Here is a 26,978-nt window from a genome sequence, read left to right on the forward strand (position 1 = left end):
GAGCACACCACAGTAGAATCCCACCATGCTCTATTCATTTCAAGTCCCCATCCCCTCTTGGATGCCCAGCCTTTGTATAGGTCCGCCCTGAGTTTATAGGTTACGAATGTAGATATATTAGAGCAGTGATTCCCAACCAGTAGCTCATGAGCAACATGTTGCTTAGCAACCCATTGGATGTTGCTCCTAATGGCCTCAAAGCAGGTATGTACTTGTTCTTTAATTCCTGTCTCAAAGGCAAGTTTTTATTGCATAAAAAACAGGTGTATTGCCAAACAGAGCCTTCTGTAGGCTGGCCGACCACATACAGGATACCATTAGCCCTTATTTGGCACCACAAGAGCTTACTTTTGTTACTCCAACTTTTTTTTACATTTGAATTTGGCTCATGTCATAGGTATAACTAGTTGGGGACCCCTGCATTAGAGTGCCAACCATAGTTTCAATAATATCACTCATTCTACCCCAAATGCCACCCTAATTGTCCTTCAAGTTGAGCTAAGGAAACAAAATTCCTTAAATGGGGCCTTTGTTGATGTTGCTGTTAGAATAGCCAACAAAACATGTATATCCATATCTGAAACTGCATGAATACAGAATTACAGTCATAGTTAAAGTTTAACCACCCAAGACTCAAGATTGCAATTTTACCACATTGTGTTTGTCAAGAGAAGTTTGTATATCTGAATAAAGAACCTAAACAGTAACAACAACAACAAAAAAGTTTAATTTCAATCAAAATCAGATAACTTGACATGTTTTTATTGTTTAAGAGCCAAGTATTATTTTCCATGTATTTATTAACCAAAGCTATTGCACTTTATGCTTATGAGCCCTCAAGTTGCACGGTGACGTAAGACTATCCTTCAGACAATATGACTATTTTCAGCTTGGTATGTCCCACCTCCTGCCAGACGCTGGAATACTTGTCTTTCCTTATGACCTTTTGCCCAAGAAAGCAACAGTTCTTAATGGAGAGCTTGTGTTGGGTTACACAGAACCCAGAGATCAACAATGCATTTAGCAAAAAAACATGACATAAAGGTTCAGCCAGCAACATATTTGTCGAATAATCTACAGAGGCCAAGCAGGCACTTCAAATGTCTCCTGTCAAATTATAAACTCATAGCTTTTTCATGGCATGTGTACCATTTTTATGTGTTTCATATAGGCTTTAGACCCCTGAGTAGCACCTATTATGCCATCTTTCTGCCTCTTTTTCTCTAGGGGCACTAAACATACCTCATAGAACATCAGAACATTAGTGGGGAGATGCATAAATATGTGTTCATGGAAATACGGGAGATAAGACATGCAATACCTAACAAACATATATGCTAGTTATATTAAAATGTTATATACATATATTTACATTTTATATGTAGCCAGTGCTGCAGTCCAAAATGTGGTTAGCCACCGTTAACCAATAAAAATGGCTGAAACATTCCTATTGACTAAAGTATATCTAAGACATTAAAAAAAAGCACTCAGCCCCCAGCTTTCCATGTAGACAAACGCCTGAGCATTTTCATCTTCTCCTGAAGAAGATAAATGGCAATGGCGTTGGCAGCGTTAAAGGGGCAGCCACAGCCCTGTTAACAATAAGACATTGCCCATAATACACCCTGTTGTAGAAAAGATTTCCACGTTTGAAACTTCAAGTTTTGGAATGGAAAGTCCACAGTTTAAATAATAAGATCCAATATTATAAAAACCCAATAAAATACATTTTATGATGATTTAAAATTCAAAAAACAGAACAATATAGTGATAACCTGCCTAGAGTTGAACCTGTTCACTCCTATACCTTTATACCTATACCTATGCTTGCTATTGCTAGAAAGAATTGCTTGTTTCACCTGTTGCCAATTTGGGCACAGGATATAAAAACCCCTACTCCGCTCTGACTCATTGCCCAGTATAGCTCTATTTCGGTAGTTCCTGGGTGTGATCTGTTATTGTTTAAGCTATGTTTGACCTTGCCTGTCCCTGTTCCTGAATAGTCTGCCACCTGTCCTGACCCTTGCCTGAACTTTTCCTTCGCACCCTGCTTTGTACCTTGATATTGGTACCTGATTCGGTACCGTATTGCCTGTTTGGTTTCGACCTGACCTGGCCATTGACCAAACTCCTTGTTCTCCATTCCAGTTATACGTTACGGTTCCCTTGCCTGTCCAGAGATTTCCCCTTGGTCCTCTCGCGTTAAGTCCTGGAGGCATCTGAGTAGCAGAGGGCTCCTCCCAAAGCCAAAAGCGTCTGCTAAAGGCAAAAGTGAGAGCCTAGACCAGGACCTTGGGGTTTACTCTGGGTTTTAGTATACTATACGTCACAAAAACAACTTATCTAACCTGCCATGGAATGATTGCCACAATTAGCCACCACACAAACTGTGGGATACCTGTCATGCCAGCCACCCAACATCAAGGGGTCAGTTGGAAATAAATGTGTTGATGCCAAATTGTAATCAACTTGTGGCACCTGAGCTAATTGAGAGTATATTCTCTACCAGTCAGCTACCTTGCCATAAATAAACCTCAGGCCTAAGCCCCCATCTGGCAAGTATATCCCCTAGTGTACTACATTAAATTGCTTAACCTCCATCATACTGTAACCCTTTGCTACCTTAGGGGTGGATAGAAGGACTAACCAATGTTTCCATCTAAAAATGGCTCTAGTGCACCTATTGTCACATCTGGTCTACTTCCATGCTTGACTCAATTGGCTCGCTGCCAATGGGGCATTGTTTCTGTACCACTGGGCATCTCCCAAGCTTTCTAGGAGTTTAACTTTGTTGTTTAGACTTTAGTCTTACTTGGGACTTGGGGTTTTCCAGACATGCCAAGTTCAACACGTTGGATTTCACTCCTTCAGGTCACGGGGAGCAACAAATTCTTCTGTATTTATATAGTTCTACTTCTTCACTGTCCTCCTCAGGAAAACCACATCAAAAGCATAGATTCTTCAACTGACTGAGACTGTCTCTGTGCCATTGTCAAGTTCTTCAGCAGGACATTCTTAACTGGAGGTCTTAGTTAGCAACACTGCCTCTTTAGACCATTTAAAACACAACTTGCAGGATACAACTCCTAAATGTCATGTTAAAAAAGCACCTACTGCTCCAACTGACTCCATCTACAAGACTCCCGTAATAAGACTCTTATTTGTTGTCCATTTGTTATGCTGTAACACTGAACCATGATAACAGGCGTAACATTTACATAACAAACAACTTATTTACATACAAGATATCAGGCGTTCTGACAATTATTTTGGATGGCATGAATATCTTTTAGCCACTCCGTTAATTAATAATCTAACCGTGAGAGACGAAATCAAACTTCTGCCTCTTGTTTTATACAATTATTGGATGTTTTTTCAGGCGCGTACGGATAAAGCTCATTAGTGGGTGCATTTTAATCTTTTGGTTTAACACTTTACAGCTCTCGACCGCAGCAAATCTCCTGCCATAAAAGTTCATAAGCTTTTCTCCAACAGTTTAATTGCTTTTTAATGGCATAATGTCAAAATATTTACACCATCAACTCAGTCGTAAGCTTCTCCACTGTAGCTTATGCTAAATTGCAGCTGTCGGACATTTAAATATGGATTTCTGGGTCTTATAGTGCATTGATCAGATAAGAGAGAGAGAGGCGCACAGCACAGATCTCCTGTATTTATTGATTAGCCTTTATTTATTTTTTAGCCTGTCGTTATGAAACTATATTACCACTATTTCTCTGCATCTTTACCAACAAGCCAGTTGCACCAATTTGCTTAAAACAACTGAGACCTCCCTGGAATCGATTGATTCTTTTAAAGTCATGTGACATGAGCTGCATTACTACATGTAATAGTGTACTGCTCTAATCATTAAATGTGACCTCTTTTTTAATGGCTGTACAACAGCAACACAGAAATATAGAATAAGTAAAGTAATGGTACATACCAGGACTGGACTGAAATTAACAGGCCCTGTTAAGCATGCGACCAAATGTGTCACATGTAATGCTGGTATCCCTCTTCTCTGCCTCCAAGACTAGTCTTTTACTTTTCTCTTTTTTAACATGCATTTATACCACTTCATGTTTTTGAGTGCTTAGAAGGTTGGAATTGTATATAGTTTAACCATGTCTAGTGATGGGCGAATTTATTCGCCAGGCGCGAATTCGCGGCGAATTTGCACGATTCGCCGCCAACGAATAAATTCGCAAAACGCCCGCGAAAATTCACGGCACAAATTCGCCGGCGTCAAAAAAAATTTCAGAAAAACGGGCGTCGGCGTCAAAAATGAGACGTCTGCGCCGTTTCGTGAATTTTTCGCTGTTTCGCAAATTTCACGCAAATTTTTCGGCAAATCGAAACGGCGCAAATTCGCCCATCACTAACCATGTCTCAAAATTTGCTTTTAAGCTATAAGATGAGCGACATGACTGCTAAACATGTTTATATAATACATGGTCCTAGTTTATAGGCTTGTTGTTAGTTATGTTCATCTTGCAATAGGGCAAGGGACTGGCAGTAGTAGGGGCTGGGTAGGCAGGAGATTTGGACAGTGCTCAGTACAGTGTTCATAGAAGCCTGCTTCCCTATGCCTGGGCCGTTCTAATTTCCCTCAAATCCAGGTCTTTAGGAGTTTAGGGACATTGCCTTTGTGTTGTCTAATGCTGCCTAGAGGAGGTCACACATGAGAGACCCTTAATAATAACAGAGTAGAAATTAGAAACAGAAACCTCAGTGACTTATAGGTTTAAAGGGATACTAACATATTCCTAGAATATCTATACAATCTATATGTAACACCCTAATTAAGCAAGAAATACAAAACACCTGGGCCTTGTACTACCAATCAAAAATGTGGACTGCCCTCTTGCATCTTTATAAAAGGAGAGAGCTGTAAGACAGGAGGGGCTTCTGACTACTGCTGTACCTGCTTTGGAGTGAAAGAGCTGCTACAGGTGAGGTGGATCATGATGTCACAAGGGGTGGGTGATGTCAAAGGGGGCATGTCTATTCTGCAGCATGGATCTACAAGGCGGAGATCGGTGAAGGGAAAGGGTAAGTTCTAGGCTGCTTGAGGGCGTAGGTGGGCAGGCCAATGGCTATATTAAAGGGCATTACAGATTTACCGTACATTGGCAGTAAATTTGTAATACCGACTCCAGCCTGGGCAGATGATGGTTGATCCCAATGTTATTAATAGGGGAAAAATAAATATATATAGGAAGGCGGGTTTTTTTCCAGAAAAGGTGGCAACACTAGCTACAGGGGGTGAGTCACCAGCAAAGATTCTGCTACAAGGAAAGAGTCTGTAGAGAAGCTGACCCTGATATCCCAACTCTGGACTAGTGCCTGTAAAAGAGCTGTTATTAGTGCTAGCCAGGAAGGGAGCTGCGTGGCAGTTTGGCATGAAAGTCCCTGGCTGAAAGGTTGCACATAGGACCTGGGGGAGTACAGCTACTACTACTATAGAAAAGAATTGCCTTCATCATCTCAGATCTGCTACTCCAAGTGATCCAGAGATTTAGGAGCACAGACTGAGTAACCTGCCAACCTATTACTCTTTTGGGGGACTATGCATATGATTTGCTAGCACAAGCAAAAGCGTTCTTTGGACAGCAAATGCAACTCCCCTCACTGAATTCACATTGGAATTATGGGGAAAATGCTAAATGATGGATAAAAAACTGCATGGGATGATCCCTAGCAACTTTCATAGCTAAATCTATGTTTAACACCCTTACACGTGAGACCATGCTGTGTTCCGTCAACACATTATTTTTAATTCCTCTTTAAACCAATTTCCATCCCCGTGTGTACTCTCAGGCCTGATATTCTTATCCCTGACTTGCATAAATATTTATGCTCTTTCAGATTGCATGTGTTCACTCTGCTAATGGCTCACCCAATATAAGTAATAAGCAAGAAGGGCTGGAGAGAGAGACAACAGCAACAAACACTAACGTTGATTCATATAATAATGTCACTTATTTTCGTGCTTCCCCTCCCTTGCTCCCTGCAGACGTTCATCTCCCGCTTACTTTAATTAATGCCAGGGTGGTAAAATTGGTGGAATGTAATTGGTATTTACAGATGAATATTCAGGATGGATATTTTAAACATCAAATTAGTGCCAGAGTAATCAGCATTAAAGACTGCTTCAAAGCCCCTTGCGTTTTGTGCTTAAGAGTTCTTGAAGTAATCCTTTTTTTTTTTGTACTTCCTCACCCCTCACTTTCTAGGGCCCTGATGTTCCAGTATCAGATACAACAAAACATGGTTGAACCTGTTTATATCATATTTATCACCTGAACAAAAAGTAACATGTTTTGTTTAAAATAAAAGTTGGGTTATGGCACAGTTGACAGTCTCCTGGTCTATGGGTAAACCTGTGATTCCAGGTGGTTGCTGTTGAGATAGTGGTGAGGGATTCCCCACAATTTGTCACCTGTCCAGGTCCTCCAAACAAGGTAGGTGATACATGGTGTCTATCAATCATGGTGTCAGCCAGCTATACTGTTCCAAGAGTATCCAAAGGAGATAATCAAGATTAACCCAGTCTTTTTCTTGTTTCAGGGTGTAACTTCCAACCACTTTTGAGACCCAGTACCCTGCTTGCTGTAATATTGCGCCCAAAATCTCTGACATGACTTAAAGTCAGATTTTGGCACACGGGGGCGGTGATTTCTGCTTAGTAGAAGATCTGAGGAAAGTGAAAATGAAGAAAGCAGAACAGATGCTGGTGAGTGGATGTGGGAGATAATCCTTAAAATCAATCAGAATCTTTAGTTAGAAGTTTACATTTATTATTTACAAGAAAATTGTTAAAATTGCCTGTTCTACAAAAATAAAGTCATTTTCATGTTCTGTAAGGCTGGAGATGAAGTGTCCTTTAACAGGGACGAATGTATGAGGGAATAGCACATGAGCTCATGGGACTATTTAGCTGAATAGCATTAGGTATGTTTAGATTTATCACTGATTTTATGGTATTTGTAATAAAAGTAGGGATGCACCAAATCCACTATTTTGGATTCGGCCGAACCTCAGAATCCTTCGCGAAAGATTGGGCCAGATACCAAACCAATTCCGAATTCTAATTTGCATATGCAAATAAGGGGTGTGAGGGGGAAAACATCTTTTACTTCCTTGTTTTTTTACAAAAATTCAAGCAAATTTCCCTCCCGCCCCTAATTTGCATATGCAAATTAGAATTCAAATTTGGTTCAGCCGGGCAGAAGGATTCGGCCGAATCCTGCTGAAAAAGGCAGAATCCTGGCTGAATTCCAAACCGAATCCTGGATTCGGTGCATCCCTAAATAAAAGTAAAATCATCCTGCAGGTATTCATTTGGGCCATTGTTTCGTCTAAAATATTGATGCAAAGGCCAGCACGCAAAATTAATGGTGTTGCGCATAAAATAAATTTTGTATTTTTCCTGAAAATTTTTTTGCACACACAGGCAAGAAGAAAGGGAACATTGATCAGTTCCAGTTAAATCTTCCACTGCAATCTCATCAAACCCATTCTGTACAGACCTTGCTATGTGCATGGGGACATTATTGTCCTCAAACAAGGAAAAGCCTTCCCCAAACTGATGCCACTAAATGATCATGATTTTTATGGATTACTTTTTATTTCTAAATCAATAAATTGTAAAAAATTCATTCTACTATTTAAAATGTTATACTTTAAGTCTTGAACCAACAAATGTATTTTTAGTGGTTATAATAGTGTGGAGTCAGCCATGGATTGTGCCTCATTCTAAGCTTTGAGAAGGTGCAAGTGCTTGCACAATAGAACTGCTTTGAAACTGCTAATGTTTCTCCCCTTCCCATTGTATATCAATATGACCCAATAGGAAAGCAAGGTATTTTCTGCTGGGTGTTATTCTCATGCCTACCACTAGGGATCACTTTTGGAAATGCAATGATTTCTGACTTCATTGTAACCTCTAAAATGCTCAAATCTTTTCCAGCCTTCAGGAAACCTGTTGTGGAAGGGTAAGGGGGGGCTGGCATGTCAGAAAACATTGTCTTTCATTGTGTTTAATGTATTTGGGCCCAAAGTAACCGCTGCCTCTCAGTGTATTCATTGTATATAGGACTAAAGTGTTTTTTCCAAAATACATCAGTTAAAAATACATCAGTTAAAAAGTTCCAGCAGAATTTTGCGCTGAAATCCATTTCTCAGAAGAGCAAACAGATTTTTTTATATTCAATTTTGAAATGTGACATTGGGCTAGACATATTGTCAGTTTCCCAGCTGCCCCCAGTCATGTGACTTGTGCTCTAATAAACTTCAGTCACTCTTTACTGCAAGTTGGAGTGATATCACCTCCCTTTCCTCCCCCCAGCAGTCTAACAACAGAACAATGGGAAGGTAACCAGATAGCAGCTCCCTAACACAAGATAACAGCTGCCTGGTAGATCTAAGAACAACACTCAATTGTAAAATCCAGGTCCCACTGCAACACATTCAGTTGCATTAAGTCGGCAAAACAACAGCCTGCCAGAAAGTAGTTCCATAGTGCAGCTTTCTGAAAGCACACGAGCAGGCAAAGATTGTAGAGTGAATTATTTGCAGTGTAAACAGTGTAATTTAGAAATAAAGTTATTGTTAATAGCTAAGTGAGGCTAGTGGTACATGGGGCAGTTTTTCCACAGTATATTTTAGCTGGCTGAGAAATGCCTGAAACCACCCTAAAATACTGGGAGGCATCATAGACAGTTTTGCCTGTTCACCCACTACCAAAATTCAGCACAGTAGTAGCAGTGCTATTAGCCCATGGATGTACTATCAGTTCAGGCAGCTGAATCCTTTAGCAGAGGTGTCAGGGGGCTGCTGTGTGGTTACCTTCCCATTGTTCTGTTGGTAGGCTGCTGGTGAGCAGTCTAGCAATAAAGAGTGACTGAAAGTTATCAGAGCATTCAAAAGTAAATATAAAAAAAATCAGTTTGCTGTTTTAAAAAGCAAATTTCAGTGCAGAATTGTGTTGGAGCAGCACTATTAAAGTAAAACTATACCCCTGAACAATGTAGGTGTTTATAAAAAAATATGCTGCATAAAACAGCTCATATGTAAAACCCTGCTTCATGTAAATAAACCATTTTCATAATAATATACCTTTTTAGTAGTACCATATATACTTGAGTATAAGCCGAGTTTTTCAGCATCCAAAATGTGCTGAAAAAGTCTACCTCGGCTTATACTCGAGTCAGTGGGCAGTAGCTGAGATTGCAGATACTTTTAATCATTCCTATACCAACATATAGGAGAGACTGCAATATCACACAGTGCCCTCTGTTGTATGAAAGAATAACAGTGTGCCCTCTGTTGGTTAAATGAAAGAATAACAGTCACTGCAATATCACACAGCACCCTCTGTTGGTTATATGAAAGAATAACAGTGCACCCTCTGTTGGTTATATGAAAGATTAACAGTGAAAGCAATATCACACAGCGCCCTCTGTTGGTTATCTGAAAGATTAACAGTGACTGCAATATCACACAGCGCCCTCTGTTGGTTATATGAAGGATTAACAGTGATGGCAATATCACACAGCGCCCTCTGTTGGTTATACGAAAGATTAACAGTGATGGCATTATCACACAGCACAATCTGCACATGGTGGTGGGACAGTGGGACAATGCACACAGTAATCCGTTTGCCAATTCTCTGTCACCATCAACTTTGCAAAGAAGTCCTGTTGATCGCTGGGGGGTCGCTTTGGCAGAATGTGCGCTGCTGGGAGACAGGGCTGTAGTTGTGTGTAGGCTTATACTCGAGTCAATACGTTTTCCCAGTTTTCGTAGGTAAAATTAGGTACCTCGGCTTATACTCGGGTCGGCTTATACTCGAGTATATACGGTATGTGCCATTGGACAATCATAAATAATAAATTGCCATTTTAAAAAATAAGGGCCTTCCCCTGGGATACTAGGATTCACAAACATACCATACATGTTAGGTCACATGACCGAATTAACAGACAGAGTTCTGTCTTTTGCTTCCCCACTTCTTCCTGTTACAGTTAGAGCTGCAGTATTTCTGGTCAGGTGATCTCTGAGGCAGCACACAGACCATCACTAAATGATGGTTCAAGGGTAATATTTACTTAAATATATATTCCAGTTTGGTAAGATTCTTTAATATGCCACTTAATATGATATAAATCTGTTGCTTAAGTATTTTAGTAGTTTTCCACTGACAGATATGTTTTTTTTTTTAAAAAAAATATCCTTTTAAGGTTTGCTTCAACGGGGGACCATAGCCCAAACCATACAATTAGACTCTGACCCTCCTCCACCAATTCTCATTATGCATTCAGACAGGTAATGTTCTCTGCCAAACCCAGATATTTTCATTGTATTTCTATATGTGCCATTTATCCGCTGCTCCAGAGTCCAATGGCAGTGAGCTTTATGCCATTCCAGCCAACATTGAACATAGTGGTTATATTAATATTCTATTGATTGCTCACAAGACTCCAATGCTACCATGGAATAGTTATTTTGCAGACAATGTTTCTAGAGACAGCTAGTTTATACTAGCTAAATGTGTGCCTGGATACTTTTGTCCATATACTGAGGACGATGGAGAAGGGAAGGGTGTATGTTATAAACATTTGTTCACATTCAAGCAAAAGATGCACCCCCTTATTAACAATCATCATTCACTCTAGTTATAAAGCTTATATGACTAGTAGAGGGGTTATTTAATTTAGAATCCAATAATCTCTCTCTATCCCCTTCAAAAACATTCTGCCTCTCTGTATCAAGAAGTGGCTGTTAGTGATGGGCGAATTTATTCGCCAGGCACAAATTCGCAGCGAATTCCCATGATTTCGCTGGAAATTTGCAAATTTTTCGGCAAAGAAAAACAACCCATATTCACCCATCACTAGTGGCAATGGGTGGGTAAACATTCTCTTTAAATCTTGACTGTCCATCATCATCACACCCTGCTGAATTGGGTGAGAATATGTTGGTGCTTTATTAATACATGTTAATAATAATAATATTTTTGGATTTGAAACCATGGATGTCCCACCTGCTTTCTAAATTTTCTATCAAGAACAATGAGCTAATTTGATTGGATTGTTCCCGGGATCAACTTTGAATTGAGTTAATATCAGTAACCCTGTATTTTCTTTCCAAAAAGCCATCCAACTCCTTCTTGAAGCAAGCTGATGTACAGTATGTGCCGCTCCAGGAAAAAAAATTCCACAACTTCACATCACTCACTGTAAAAAACAAAACAAAAAAAACCTCTTTTCTGCAGAACCTCATTTCTTCTAATCTAAATGGATGCCTTTGTGTCAACTGGAAGGGTGTATTGCTGACTGAAGCTGCAGATATAGACGTGCAGATATCGGACGACCGATTGTGCGGTTCCACCTTCCGACCCACAGTTAACCATCCAGATCAAATAAAATAGTAAAGTACAAATCAGACGATATTCTACCTGTGACAGCAATTGTACGAAAGTTATGTCCAACAAATTCTCATCAGACAATAGGAGTGGTGCCAGCATTGTGTCACTGTCTATAGCATATAGTCAGTTTCTCCTTCCCTGCTCCATGCAGACATATGGATTAATGCTATGGCATAATAAACTTCTTTCACATATGAGGCTATAGGGTGATATTCCTGCAGTCAGCACCAATTTATTTCTTTACAAAGTTCAAATAGTTACAAATGAAGCTTTCAGCAAAGAACGTTTGGGTCCTTCCATATATGTTCGTTGGCTGGTGCTACAATCCTGACATCCCGTAATTCACACCCACTGCCCGATTTTATCCCTGAACGACTAAAATTTTTAAACTCATCCAATCAATTTTGCGAACGATAATGTCAAGCCGATCGTCCGTCCAACATCAACCATCCGATAAGTTACAGATATTATCGAAGCGTTCTGGAATCAGTCAATTAGAAGTAAAAAATCTGCTCATGTATGGCCACCTTAAATGACCGATCGTCATGGTGCGTAAAATGTCAGTAAAATCCCTATGGTCCAAAAATCATACGAAACTTCAATTCATACGATTATATCTTTGCGTCTATGGTCACCTCTAAGCATCCGAGAGTTGACTTTATGAGCCCCGTATACATTTTTTATGTAGTTACATATCCCCCCTTTCATGCCTCTTCTCTAGTGTCAATAACTGAGACCTTCCATATCCTTTATCAACGTAGTCTCTCTTCTTTGTAGTTGGAAAAACAGAGTTGGAATATTAAAACAAGGACGGAGAGATATCCAAATACAAGATATATGTGTGTGTATTAAATCTAATACCCTGTCCCTTAGGAAAATAGCTCAGTAACTCATTGGGCAAATAAAGTTGCTTCATTCATGTCCTAATTTCAAAGTAATTACACTGTACTTGTGTTTATATATTTCAAAGTTATACTCAATACAACAAGAAAACTCTTTATCTTGTGAGTGTAGTTTCTAAAGAATCACCACTTAGTACATCTTTTCCCCAGAATCTCTTTTTATCTACCATTACATGTGGCATATCTAAAATGTACTTGGCCCTAGAGCCCTATTTGAGGCTTGATCCCCTCCCTGTATTTTTCAACTGCCAAGAGCAACAGGTTAACAGGGCTCACAACTTAAAGGACCAGTAACATCAAAAATTTTTTTTTACAAAATTTGTTAGTATCGAAAAAAAACACCAACACAAATTAAACTTTAAGATAGCAAAGCCTTTATTAAGAAATAACTTACCGAAACTCCACTTCCGGTCCTCTTCAGAAAAGGCGACACGGCGGCCATCCATCCTGCGGCGCTTGATTTCTTCTCCTGGCTATTGTAGTGAAAGCATGTGAAGGAGTGCGATTTACAGCTTTGCCGGCCGAACTGGTGCTTTTGAATGGTCCTTTATTTGGCAACTTTCGGTGACTCAATGGACGTGCTGCCCTCCTCTCCTTTGCTACACATCATGCGGACTCGGGCAGGCGAATCGCTTCTCCCCGGTGTGGGTTTGCAGGATCCTCTGCAGCTCGTCCCAGTGTGTGAATCTGTTGCCCGCAGAAAAGCCAGTTGCAGACAAGGTGCCGCTTCCCGGTGTAGCAGCGCAGGTGCACTTTTAGATGCGACTGAAGTGTCCCAGTCCTGCTGCACTATAGTCCGTATCCCAAGGCTGCTGGGACACCCAAAAAATGCTGAGAATGGCTGGCTATAGGGAGCAGCCGCTGAGCGGATGGGGGGCGCCGGGGATGGTGTGTCCCAGCATGAGGAGCGAGACAGAGAGGCAGCGGACTTTTAGGGCTTGGCTCCACTCTTGCCCCCACCACTCCCCTGTGGAACTGGCCTATTCAGGGTTCTATTACCTGGGGCCCGGGGACAAAGTTCAGTGTTTCTTCTGTGGGGGGATCCGGAGGAGCTGGTAGCCGGGGGACAGTCCGGACACCGCAAGTTCTTTCCCTCCTGCCCTTTCCTCCAACAGCAATGGGGCACCAGGCCACAGGTATGGACAGGTATTGGGGCAGCTTTCTAGGGAAGAACCGGACCGCACCAGCGAGCCAGTGTACCCCGAGATGTCTGTGCAACAGGTCCGTCTGGGCTCCTTCCACACCTGGCCACGGGAGCCCTGAGGAACTGACTGGAGCCGGCTTCTTCTACATACCTCCCAACTGTCCCTTTTTCTGAGGGACAGTCCCTCTTTTGACAGCTCAACCCGCAGTCCCTCATTTGTACTGTATGAACTGAGATTCCTCAAACATGGTAATTAGGGGGTGTGGCCACAGAAAGGGGCGTGGTCAAAAATTGCTGCGCTAAAATTTTTTGGCCCTCTTTTTACTTCCAAAATGTTGGGAGGTATGTCTTCTACACAGGTGCTCTGCAGGGCTCCCTCCACTCCCAACTGACACGGACTATAGTGCAGCAGGACTGGGACACTTCAGTCACATCTAAAAGTGCACCTGCGCTGCTACACCGGGAATCGACCCTTCTCTGCAACTGGCTTTTCTGCGCCAGCAAATTTTTGCCGCGGATTTTCGCGGGCGTTTCGCAAATTTATTTGCTGACGGCGAATCGCGCAAATTCGCCGCAAATTCGCGCCTGGCGAATAAATTCGCCCATCACTAGTGACAGAAGGTCAAGAGTCAAAATGGGACATGGAGCTGTTACCTGGTTACCTTCCTATTGATCTGCTTTTAGGCTGCTGGGGAGAAAAGGGAGGGGTTGATTTCAGTCCAACTTGCAGTGTAGCAGTAAATAGTGAAGTTTATCAGAGCACAAGTCACATGACTGGGGACATCTAGGAAACAGACAATATGTCTTGCCCCATGTCAGATTTCAAAATTAAATATAAAAAAAATCTGTTTGCTCTTTTGAAAAAGTGATTACAGTGCTGGCAGAGCAGCACTATTAACTGATGTGTTAGAGTTCTAAGGCAGGCAGCAAAGGGTCAAAAAATCCAGTAATCAATAATAAATTAATTTAGAGCACCCAGGGATGCCAAGGTAATGCGACCTATAATCGGGCATTGAACCTGTGATTTTGGCACCCTTAAATTACAAATTTTCGGTCCGTTCTTGGCGCGATGACGTCAGTACATGGCACTGGACGCTACCATCTTGGACACAGAGTGCTCGTGACAGTACCCCTCCCCCACTGGACCACTACACCTTGGCTTCCTCAGAAAAGGTCTATAGAATTCTCGCACCAAACAGGGAGCATGGACATCAGTATGCTTTACCCAGGAACACTCCCCAGGGCCGAACCCTTTCCTATGGATCAGGAACCAGGGCCGCCATTAGAAATCACGGGGCCCCGTACAACAAAATTTTTGGGGCCCCCTGGGCCCCGCCCACACTGACGACCAAGCTCCACCCCATATCCCGCCCACTCCACATCGCAGTTAAAAGACCACACAGACATCAGCGCTAAAAAAGTAACCCCCCCACACAAGTTGTAAAAAGCTATTGATGGTCAGGGCCCCCTTATAAAAAATTTTTTTTTTTAATTTTTTTTAAAAACATTGGTGGCAGGGGCCCCCTTATAAGTTAAAAAAACTTGGGGCCCCAACAAAAATTTTTTAAAAAAACTAAAAAATAAACAAACATTGGTGGCAGGGGCCCCCTTATAAGTTAAAACAAATTGGGGCCCCAAAAAAATTTTGAAAAAAAAATTTTTTTTTGAAAAAAAAAAAAAAAACTGGTGGCAGGGGCCCCCTTACAAGTTAAAAAAATTAAAAAAAATTTAAATTTAAAAAAAAAAAAAAAAACAATGGTGGCAAGGGGCCCCTTACGAGTTAAAAAAAAAAATTGGGGCCCCAAAAAAAAAGTTTAAAAAAAAAGATTGGAGGCAGGGGCCTATAGAATATTAAAATAATACATTGGTGGCCAGGGGATTAAAAAAAAAAAAAAAAACACAAACTGGTGTTCAGTAGGATTGAACTCATGGCTTCAGTACTTCAACTTCGCCTCCTTTCGTGACTTCGGGTCTTTTCACCGCTTCAGGACTTAAATTTCGGCTCTTTTCGTGACTTCGGGTCTTTGCGCTGCTTCAGGACTTCGGCTTCGGCTGTTTTCGTGACTTCGGTTCTTTTCGGCGCTTCGTGACATCGGCTTTTTCCGTGACTTCGGGTCTTTTCGGCGCATCGGCTTCGGCTTTTCGGCACTTCCGCATTCGGCACGCAAGAGGCAAGACGTACGGCTCGGGCGCTCGTAAGGGGGGCCCGGATCTTCAAAAAATGCAGCGCTGCCGGGCCCCCCTTCATGCCCGGGCCCGGTACGCTTGTCCCCCCTGTCCCCCCCTGATGGCGGCCCTGTCAGGAACTGTAGAGAACCTCTGAGGAATCTCAGTTCATACGAGAAGCAATTAAGAGATTGCCGGAACACATTACGGATTCGCATCTCAGGGGGAAGTTGAAGTTTGACAGCCACTGGGTTAATCTCCACAATGGGAAAAGGAACAAAAAATCTTGGACCCAACTTGGGGGAAGGAATTTTAAGATTAATATTTCTTGTTTAAAATGTTAAGATTAAAATTTTTCCCGAACTTTATACAGGGGAGAGGATTTTCGTCTTCTATTGCCATAGTCTTTGTGGACCAAAGCACTCTTTTTAAATTTGTTTTGGTGGCAGACAAAATGGCGGACATGTGGGCCACATGATCATCTGCTGCTGGAAGTCCAACAGGAGGAAGTCTTGAGGGAAGGCTTGGCAATGTTGCCCATACAATGTCAGGATGGGTGACCTACCAATGCAAGGACGTGAGTGACTGGATTTTGAAGAGGCACAGAATAGCACAGGCCACCACAAAGTCTATAACATCTTTCCAAAGTGTTGGCCACCAGACAAGCTGACTCACTAGCTCCAGAGTTTTCTTAGTACCGGGATGCCTGGCCTGCTTGAAACAATGGCTTTGCTGGAGGATAGGAAGATAAAGCTCCGGTGGCACATATACAGTACCATTCCTTTAGGTGTATTGGCAGGAGCAGAGGATTTAAAAGATAGTATCTGCTTGGCCACTTGTAGATACAGGGAAGCAATGATCTTAGTGGGAGGAACAATTGAGTCTTAATCCTCATCGCACTGCACCTGTGGAGGAATCAGTCTCTTGAGAGTCCTAATGAATTCCAAATTTTTGATGATTTGTATAAATGGTAATGAGGTTGGGAGCTCCTTCCAGAAGATGTCGCCACTCCTCAAGCGCAAGTTTAAATGCCAGAAGTTCATGATTCCCAATGTCATAATTTTGCCCGGCAGGGGAGAACTTTTTAGAAAAACATGCGCATGGGTATAATTTCCCATCTGCAATTTACCTCTGAGAGAGAATGGATCCGGCCCCAATGTCAGAGGCATCAACTTCAATGAAGATCAGGATGCCTGAGGACTGGAGCAGATGCAAAGGCATCTTTTAAGGATTGAAAGACTTCCTGGACATGAATGGGCCAAGCATTAGGTTTTCCTCCTTTACGAATGAGAGCCAGTATTGGAGAGAGGAGAACCCCTTGATGAATTGTCAGTAGTACTTCTAAAATCTGACAAATCTTTGTATGGCTTTGGTACTTGTGGGAAGAGGCCAGTTCTGGATTGCCTTGACCTTAGAGGGGGCCTTCTCAAATCCATCTTGAGAGATAATGAAGCCAAGAAAGAGAATTTTGGGTTAATAAAGGATAAGATACTGGACTTCATAGCAAATCATAATACTATGAGTTTGTGCCAGCATGGTTTTATGCGTAATAGATCTTGCCAGACTAACTTAATTTCTTTTTACGAGAATGTAAGTAGAGACCTCGATTCTGGGATGGCAGTGGATGTGATTTACTTAGACTTTGCTAAAGCATTTTATACAGTGCCACACAAAAGGTTACTGGTTAAATTAAGGAATGTTGGCCTGGAACATAGTATTTGTACCTGGATAGAGAACTGGTTAAAAGACAGACTACAAAGAGTGGTGGTAAATGGAACATTTTCTAATTGGACCAGTGTTGTTAGTGGAGTACCGCAGGGCTCTGTACTAGGTCCCTTGCTTTTCAACTTGTTTATTAATGACCTGGAGGTGGGCATTGAAAGTACTGTTTCTATTTTTGCAGATGATACTAAATTGTGCAGAACTATAGGTTCCATGCAGGATGCTGCCACTTTGCAAAGTGATGTGTCTAAACTGGAAAACTGGGCAGAAAACTGGAAAATGAGGTTCAATGTTGATAAATGCAAGGTTATGCACTTTGGCAAAAATAATATAAATGCAAGTTATACACTAAATGGCAATGTGTTGGGAGTTTCCTTAAATGAAAAGGATCTAGGGGTCTTTGTAGATAACACGTTGTCTAATTCTGGGCAGTGTCACTCTGTGGCTACTAAAGCAAATAAAGTTCTGTCTTGCATAAAAAAGGGCATTAACTCAAGGGATGAAAACATAATTATGCCTCTTTATAGGTCCCTGGTAAGGCCTCATCTGGAGTATGCAGTTCAGTTTTGGACTCCAGTCCTTTAAGAGGGATATAAATGAGCTGGAGAGAGTGCAGAGACGTGCAACTAAATTGGTTAGAGGGACGGAAGACTTAAATTATGAGGGTAGACTGTCAAGGTTGGGGTTGTTTTCTCTGGAAAAAAGGCGCTTGCGAGGGGACATGATTACACTTTACAAGTACATTAGAGGACATTATAGACAAATGGCAGGGGACCTTTTTACCCATAAAGTGGATCACCGTATCAGAGGCCACCCCTTTAGACTAGAAGAAAAGAACTTTCATTTGAAGCAACGTAGAGGGTTCTTCACAGTCAGGACAGTGAGGTTGTGGAATGCACTGCCGGGTGATGTTGTGATGCTGATTCAGTTAATGACTATAAGAATGGCTTGGATGATTTTTTGGACAGACATAATATTAAAGGCTATTGTGATACTAAACTCTATAGTTAATATAGGTATGGGTATATAGAATTTTAATTAAAAGTAGGGAGGGGTGTGTGTATGGATGCTGGGTTTTCATTTGGAGGGGTTGAACTTGATGGACTTTGTCTTTTTTCAACCCAATTTAACTATGTAACTATGTAACCTCGAACATAAACCTCTCCAACTTGGCAAAAAGGGAGTTGTCCTTCATACGAGAGACTGTATCTCTATCACCTGGGTTTGCTTGACTTTCCAAGTCTTTAAAGATGATTAAGATGTTGTCCAAGTACATGACTATGGATTTCCTCAGACGATCTCTGAAGATGTCATTCACAAATTCTTGGCCGTACGGTTCCCTTGGTGGATCTGCATAAGCCTGGAGGATGCTGTGACCACCCAAAGGACTCCAGGAACATTCTAGCATCATTAGTGAAGGATGAGTTTTTCTCCCAGAGAGGGGTTTCCGACTCCAGTGGTTTACCTTTCAGCAATGTGATAACGTACCCCACTTTGGCTCACTCCAATGCAAAATAAGAGGGTTGGCATTAAAATTGGATGAGGCACTGGTTCACAAACCCTCTGCAAGCCTGAGGTCTCTGTTGTAGTGAGGAGGAGGAGGAACATGTGGTTCCTTGTAGGAAGGTGCAGTAGGTGGAGTTACCGCAGCAATGGGAGGAACACTTGGAGTAGAAGCAGCCGTTGGAAGACAGGATAGCAAAGCTTCTAAAACTTGACCAGCACGGACATGCTGTGCTTCATAGATCTCCATGGAAGTCACCAAGTTGCGGAGAGTCTTTTCCAAATATGGCGGGGCTTCCTCAGATGGGTCCATGGCCAGATTATAGAGTCAGGGGAGGAAGCACTCAGAATACAGTCCAATTTGCGTTAGCCAAAGGGTAGAGAATAAGCGTAGTCAGGATTCAGGCAAGAGTTCTAAGGCAGGCAGCACAGGATCGAAGTCTAAGTCCAGGAAAAGGTTAAAAAGTCCAGTAATCAATAATTAATTAATTTAGAGCATCCAGGGACACCAAGGTAATGCGACCTATAACAGAGCATTGAACCTGTGACCTTGGCGGCCTTAAATTATGAATTTTCACACCATTTTCGGCACGCTGGAGTCACTTGCCCAGCACGGTGCAATGACATCAGTGGGCGCAGCTGGGCGCCGCCATCATGGACACAGAGCGAAACGCTCTATGATGGAGCACTCCTAGTGCTCCTGACACCCATACACCAATGCATTTGCCAAATTTTTAGCTGATTCACGAATTTTCAGTGAAGCAAAATGGGTCAGCTTTGCCCATTACTAGTTAACATAATCCCTGGATGGGAAAGATTTACTATAGGATCATTTTAACAGTTGTGTGATAAAGCTGTATGTACAATAATCTCAGGAAACAGGAATTATCACTGAGAAACTCCTGAGAGTGAGTCAGGATCATGTGCTGATGAATCATGTTGGTTTTGATGTATCCAGAATGGGCGATACATGTAGCTCTGATTCCACCATATGAAAAGCTCTCATTACTGTTTCTCACTGTGTACAGATGCAGTAGCAGCTGGCGGTATATCTAGGGAAGGGGAGACAATGGAGGGCACCTTTTGTAAGCCTGCCAAAATACTTCATGGATGGCAGCCAGGTATGAAGAATCTTGCAAAACACCTTGTCCTACCCAGTTTCATTATGAGACTCTGTGTAGTGCAAAGCAGCACATTTGCTAGTATTTTATATGGACAAATTATATTCTTACTGAATTGAGCTTGATAAAGGAAATTAACAAGGCAGCGTTTATGGACTCCATCCATTTTTTTTTTTGATCATTTCCATAAACAGATTTTTTCCCAGTCTCCCACTGCCCCAGTCCATCATACCTCACTGGTCAACTGCAACTGCCCCTGTGTTTTCTTGTAAAAAAGATATTTGGTGAGACAGGAGCAGGTCCGCTCTTGCCATGAAGCAAGTTGAGAACCTTGCCTCCGGCAGCATGGAGTGGCCCGATCCCAGGGATGGCAAAAAAGCCGCCTCTGTTGCCTTTAAGAGCTGGATTTCTGTTTTTTTAACATGGATATTAATTTCTGCTATTGCAATAGCACTCACTGCAATAGCGATGTGGCCCATCCCTTGACCTGTTCCGACTATAAAAAAGTTGATAGCGCGAAGCCTCAGGCAGCAGCAGCCCCTGAAACGCTGCTGTACAGGAAGGTTTTAGGAATGGATTTGAGGCAGGAAACAAAATAAAATGGTAGAGAAAAAATAAGCAGAGCCAAATCCAGAAAAGCCTGAAAAAACAAATATAATTCTTGGCCAAAAGCATGTGGACACCTACTTGTTCAGTATCTCATTCCAATCCAAGGGTATTAATCCATATTTGGTCATCCCTTTGACTATGACACTTTCTACTAGATGTTGGAATGATGTTCAGATTTGCTTTTATGCAGCCACAAGAAAATAACTGAGGTTGGCCAATGGCCTTAGGGGGATTAGACTTGGCTCTCAGTCAGTCTTCCCATTCATCCATGGGACAATTGCCCAAATAGTTGCTGCAAAGTAGGAAGCAAAAAACCATCCATAATCTGACTGTATCATTTAGTTACACTTGCATCAGTAATAATGGTTTAGGCTTAAATAACCACCTGCTCACCCACTGCCTCCATTGACCACCCCTTCCCCTACTCCTAACTGCCGCTCTTCTTCAGTCCCGGGTTTGAAGAAGAAGCAGGATCCACAGGACCAATAAAGATTAGTTAAAAATATCTTTTATTTGTACAAAGTTAAAAATGTATATTTGCATCTCCATCCATCCTACACGTTTCACGAAGGGTATGAGCCCATGATTAAGTGCCCTGGGTGGGTGCAAAAAACATAGGGCAGATGGAGATGCAATTAAACATTTTTAACTTTGTACAAATAAAATATATTTTTTAAATAATCTTTATTGGTCCTGTGGATCCATTTGAGTGCCGGTTGACCCTGCTTCTTCTTCAAACCCTTTGCCGTACCACTCCCTAAGCTGGGGGTCTGGGGCTGGTGCACCCGGACTACATTTACTATTATACAATATATTCTGGGGCACCTTGTTTTTCTCAATCTTCTTCAGTTCCCCCCAGTGAAGCACAAAGGTGAACAGTGCCACTATTTAACAGAAACTTGTTTGAAATATGTTTTCAGAAATTCTCCTACGTTTTCCCATATCAGACAGACGGGAGGTTTGTGAAGAGGAAGAGAAGAGTTGAATTGAATATCTATTTCTGAATAAGGGGTAATTATAAAAAATCAGTGTGCACTGTGGATTCCGATTGTGTTTTCATGTCTGGCAAAGAATAGATATAAATGACCAACTTCAGAGAAAAAGTAGTTACATTTGATTGATGATCACAAGCAGGCAATAAAAGGCAGACACTGAAAAATTACTGAGATGTTTAAATAAATACAAGATAGGAATCCCAAGTGAAGGTTGTACAAGCAACCCCTCAAGCCATACACTGCTGCAATTTTTAAGGCTCCAAGATATAAAACCATTGATAAGGAGCAGAGATGCTATTTGCTGTTGAGGGAAAACATTCACCTGCCTGTATATGGACTGCCAAGGGCAATGTGAAAAACTTTGACATAATATACTACAGTGGGTCAGGCAAGCTTGAGATGGCTAAATGTGGCTGTTGATGTAATTTGGGGATGATGTCACCATGCCATGGATAGAGTTAATTTCTGCAGTTTCCTTTGATATGACATTATTGGTATGTGTAGGACCACTGGCCAATTTTGAAAAAAATAACAGTTCAGGTATGATGCTTCCAGATAATGGCAACCTAAATGAGAATTAAGGATGAACCATATCCAGGATTTGAGCAAAATGTTTTGGCAAAATTGGGGTGAATACAAGAGCCTGGCCAAAATTGAGCAAAATGTCAAAATCAGCAATTTCCTCCCATGTGCCAACAATTTCAGGGTGGTTTGTGCCTAAATCCTGAGAAGAGGATTCGGGATTAATCTGAACCCTGATTAGCAAGGTTTGGTCCATCCTTAATGAAAATCCTGAACTGCATGGCCCGTCTGATCTTTCATCATTTATACAGAAGTGCAAAGATCCTGTTTTCACATATGAATCTATTAAATGGCATTATTAGCACCAGCAACTACGTCGATTTTAGCACAATCCCACTTGCGGCTGCATTTCTCCTTTTACCCTTTTATCTGTACATTTGTGGGCTTCTTTACAGTCATGTTATAAAGCTGTATGTACAATACATCATCTCAGGAAACGTCTCTCTGGGAAACTCAGAGTGAGTCAGGATCACATGCTGATGAATCATGTTGGCTTTGATGTAATCAGAATGGGAGATACATGTAGTTCTGATTCCAACTCATGAAATGTGATTCAAGTGGTACTTCCAGACATCTCCAATGTCTTCCATAGGCAGTATGTTTCCTTAATGTGCGATTACAACCAGCTTAATAATATTATGGATATTGACTTATGCAATTAACTTTACAGAATCCTTTTGCACTGCTATGGTTTGATAACATTTGCAATGGTGCATTTCACCCTTATGTCTTCTCAGGGCCGCCATCAGGGGGGGACAGGGGGGACAAGTGTCCCGGGCCTGAAGGGGGGCCCGGCAGTGCTGCTTTTTTGAAAGAGCGGGGTCCCCCTTACGAGCGCCCAAGCCCTGCGGCCATTTCTCAGGATGACGAATGCGGAAGTGCCGAAAAGCCGAACAGCCGAAGCCGAAGTCTCGAAGCGGCGAAAAGACCCGAAGTCACGAAAACAGCCGAAGTCCCGAAGTGGCGAAAAGACCCGAAGTCACGAAAGGAGCTGAAATTAAAGTCCTGGCCACCAATGTATTATTTTAATATTCTATAGGCACCAATTTTTATACAAAAAAAAAAAAAAACATGCCACCAATGTTTTTTTTTTAAAAAATTAAAAAAAAATTTTTTTTTGAGGCCCCAATTTTTTTTTAACTTGAAAGGGGGACTTTTGTGTGTAAATCCTGTGAGTGACATCACTATAGACTTCCTATATATACTGTCTACTTGCACATGCGCAGGACGAGGAGAGTGCAGGGAAAGAGATGAGCACGACGGAGGGGACGCAGGGGAGGAGAGAGACGGAGGGGAAAGGGGCAGAGAGGATGGAAGAGGATGGCTCTGTGGTGCTCACTGGTATAATCCCGGGCCGGTGCAGTTTTCTGCTGATAGGAGCACCGGCCCTGGGTATTTAGGTAAGTCAATACAATCACTTGGGGGTGCCTAATATTTGGAACCCTCAAGTGTACGAAGCCTTTCCTTCTCCTTTAAGGAGTGACAAAGCTTAATGTCTATGGTAAGCTTAAGTATTTCAACTTTCAAGTATTCTTTAATGGAATCATTGATAAGATAATTGTAACAATAATGAAAAGGTTGAGGTTTAGAAATATTATTAATATTATGTGCCACACAATTGTCCAGTCCATGAGCAATTATGTGGGCAAAACGAACCTCTTATAAAAACATGACAATATACAGAGTGGCACACTGTTCTCTATGGATTAGTTGTAATGGCTTAGGGCAGAGACACATTCTCAGATTCGGGGAGATTAGTCGCCGGCAACAAATCTCCTCTTCTTCGGGGCGACTAATCTCCCTGAACTGCCTCCCACCGGCTAGAATGTAAATCGCCAGCGGGATGGCAATCAGTGCATTTCGTTTTCCGAAGTCGTCCAAAGTTGCATCATGAAGAAACTTCGGACAACTTCGGAAAACGAAAAACGATCCGAGTGCCATCCTGCAATTGGTTTAGATTGTAGCCGGCGGGAGGCAGTTCAGGGAGATTAGTCGCCCCAAAGAAGAGCCGATTTATCGCCGGGCGACTAAATCTCCCCGAATCTGAGCGTGTGTCTCTGCCCTTAATCTGTTTAAGGAGATCCATTTCTTTGAACTTTTTCAAATCATCCCCTCTCTAGATTGAGTCCATAGGTGCCAGACTGTGCTTTTCCTATTGTCCTCCTGAATGCAAGAAGGTTAATTACAAGGCAGAGCCTTTTACTGTTTCGTATAAATCCTTTTATTTTTTGGAGACAGCGCACCATTAAATGGAAATCTAGCTAATGAACTGAAAGGTTATCTTGTTGGCAAAACAAATTAAAAGTTAGAACTTTATTAACATGCTATGAATTATTTAATAGAGGATAAATAATGTTTCATAAATATATATCATTCTAGGGGTCATTTATAATTCCTCAGGTTGCAAGTGCTAGACGGAATTATGAGCAAATGTGACTGGGAAAATGCTGCACCCAGAGCCAGGATCAGCTCTTAATACTTCCTAACTTGCACCACTAATGCAGGCAGGTGCAATCTGCAGGTCTTTGCCTTCCCAAATAGAACATAGAGGCTTGCAGCTCCTATGCACTGTGCAAAACAAAAAAAGCCCAATTGCACCCTGCATTGTAAATGATCCCTTCTATTCAAGTGACATTTTGATTAAAAATTATAAAGAACGGGCAACAGCACAGATACACAAAAAGAACTTGAGCTGTCTTTCAGGAATGGGGGGGTGTCGGTTAGGGATAAAGCAGCCAGGCCTGGATTTGTGGGAAGGCCACCTAGGCCCGGGCCTAGGGCGGCAGGATTTTAGGGGGGCGGCATGCTGCCCAACCACACCCACATTGGTTCAAAAACACTGGGGATGCACAGGAGATCCAATCTCCATGAAAATTTGCATGAATAAAGGGGAGGGGACAGGGGCGACAAATGGCAGTGGGCCTAGGGGCGCCCGCTATGTAAATCCGGCCCTGAAAGCAGCCCTTGGCAATGGAGACCCATAAGTGGCAAAAAATACATAAATGCAGGATGCCAAACCAACAACCTTCCTTATATGTTTCTGAACCACAATTTATATCAGTCAACCAACAGCCAGATTATTTTAGTAGGATGTAATTTGCACTTTAACCTTTGTTCTTCAGTCAATGACCAATGCCGGCATCTTGGGGCAAGTGCATATTCTGCCCTCCCCTAAACCAGCCCTCTTAGTGGACTCCGCTCTCCAAAGTAAATAGCTGCCACTTGTCTCCATGACTGGTACCTAGTGATGGGCGAATTTATTCGCCAGGTGCGAATTCGCAGCGAATTTGCGAGATTCGCCACCAGCGAATAAATTTGTGAAACGCCCGCGAAAATTTGCGGGAAAAAAAACGGGCGCCGGCAAATTCGCCCATCACTACTGGTACCCAGTGTTGCCTTTCTGATCCTGGCCATTTTTGCTCCTTGCTTTTTAAAACTGACCGACTGCAAAGAGGTATTTCAATGAATTTATGCAAACAAACATCAGTTAAATCAGTTATCAGTGAAGTCCCTCATCAGTATTCTTTGAGTGGTATGGTCTTGCAGCAAATTTATCCTGGGAATTATTTTAAAATGTTGAGAACCTTGAGAAAATAGCTTTATTTCATTTCATTCGTTTTATTTGACATTCCATGAATTGGGGTTTTGCCGTTATTTCCTTGATATTTGCATGGTGAGGAGTGGTTTAAAGGAAGTTGGTTTTAGATAACAAATGTGCAGCTAAAAACAAGGCTTTTCCTTTTTTTTTCCTTTTCTCTGCATTAATAAAACAGTGCCTTGTACTGCATGAATCTATATTGTCAGCAAACAATCCTATTGGGTTCAATGTTTAAATTATTTTCAGTAGACTTTCCAAATTACAGAAAGATCCCTTACCCATAAAACCCCCAAGTCCCAATCGTTCTGGATAATAGAACTCCTGATAGAACACCTTGTTTCACCATGGAAATGACGCCCATAGACTTGTACGCCTGCGGCGAATTTTTGGCAAAACGAAACGGCTCAAATTCGCCCATCCCTACAGGGCACTGTCTGTAAGAAGATTGTTGATTTTTTTTTTTCTGTTTGTATTTGTTTGAAATTCCTCAAGGTTCCACAGGCAGGTTAAATGGTTGGTTTCTTATGAACTTCGTCCTAGCGTGCCTATGAAACCAAAATGAGGTGCTTCCACAGGTACAGGTAGTGACCCATGTAAAGGAGAACTACACACAGAAACTCCTTGCACATAGAGCCCTTGATCCTAGGACCCCAGCACTACAAAAGGAGCAATCCTAACCATTTTACCATCAAGCTGCCCATATGTTGATGTTTAGGTCCCATTAGTGATGGGCGAATCCTGTTTTGTTTTGCCTAAAAATTTGCAAATTTCCCGCGAAATTCAGCAAGCAAAAAATTAGCGAAACACGAAAATTGACGCCTGCGTTAATTTTGTACTCACGTCCGAAAAGTCGATTGTGCCAATTTTGACGCCGGCGTTAAAGTCAATGGGCGCTGACGCGGGTCCAAAGTTTTAGCGGGAGTTTCGCTCCAGCCGAATTTATTCACCCATCACTAGTTGCCTTTACCTTTGCAATGTTGTTTTGAAAGTTCCCACACCCTGCTCCAGCTTTCTCTGTATTTGCTAGAAGCTCAGGAGCTAGGCTGCCCTATGCCAACCCCTCTTCTTTTGACTAATGGATAAATCTGTTCTGAGGGAAACAAACCCTCATTATTAGATGTGTTTATACTGCAGTCATCTCTTGTGTTTCCGTCCTTTATTCCAAGCTAAAGTATATTACATACAAATATATAGTGCATTAT

This window comes from Xenopus laevis, chromosome 3S (assembly GCF_017654675.1).
Source record: "Xenopus laevis strain J_2021 chromosome 3S, Xenopus_laevis_v10.1, whole genome shotgun sequence".
Lineage (NCBI taxonomy): Eukaryota > Metazoa > Chordata > Amphibia > Anura > Pipidae > Xenopus > Xenopus laevis.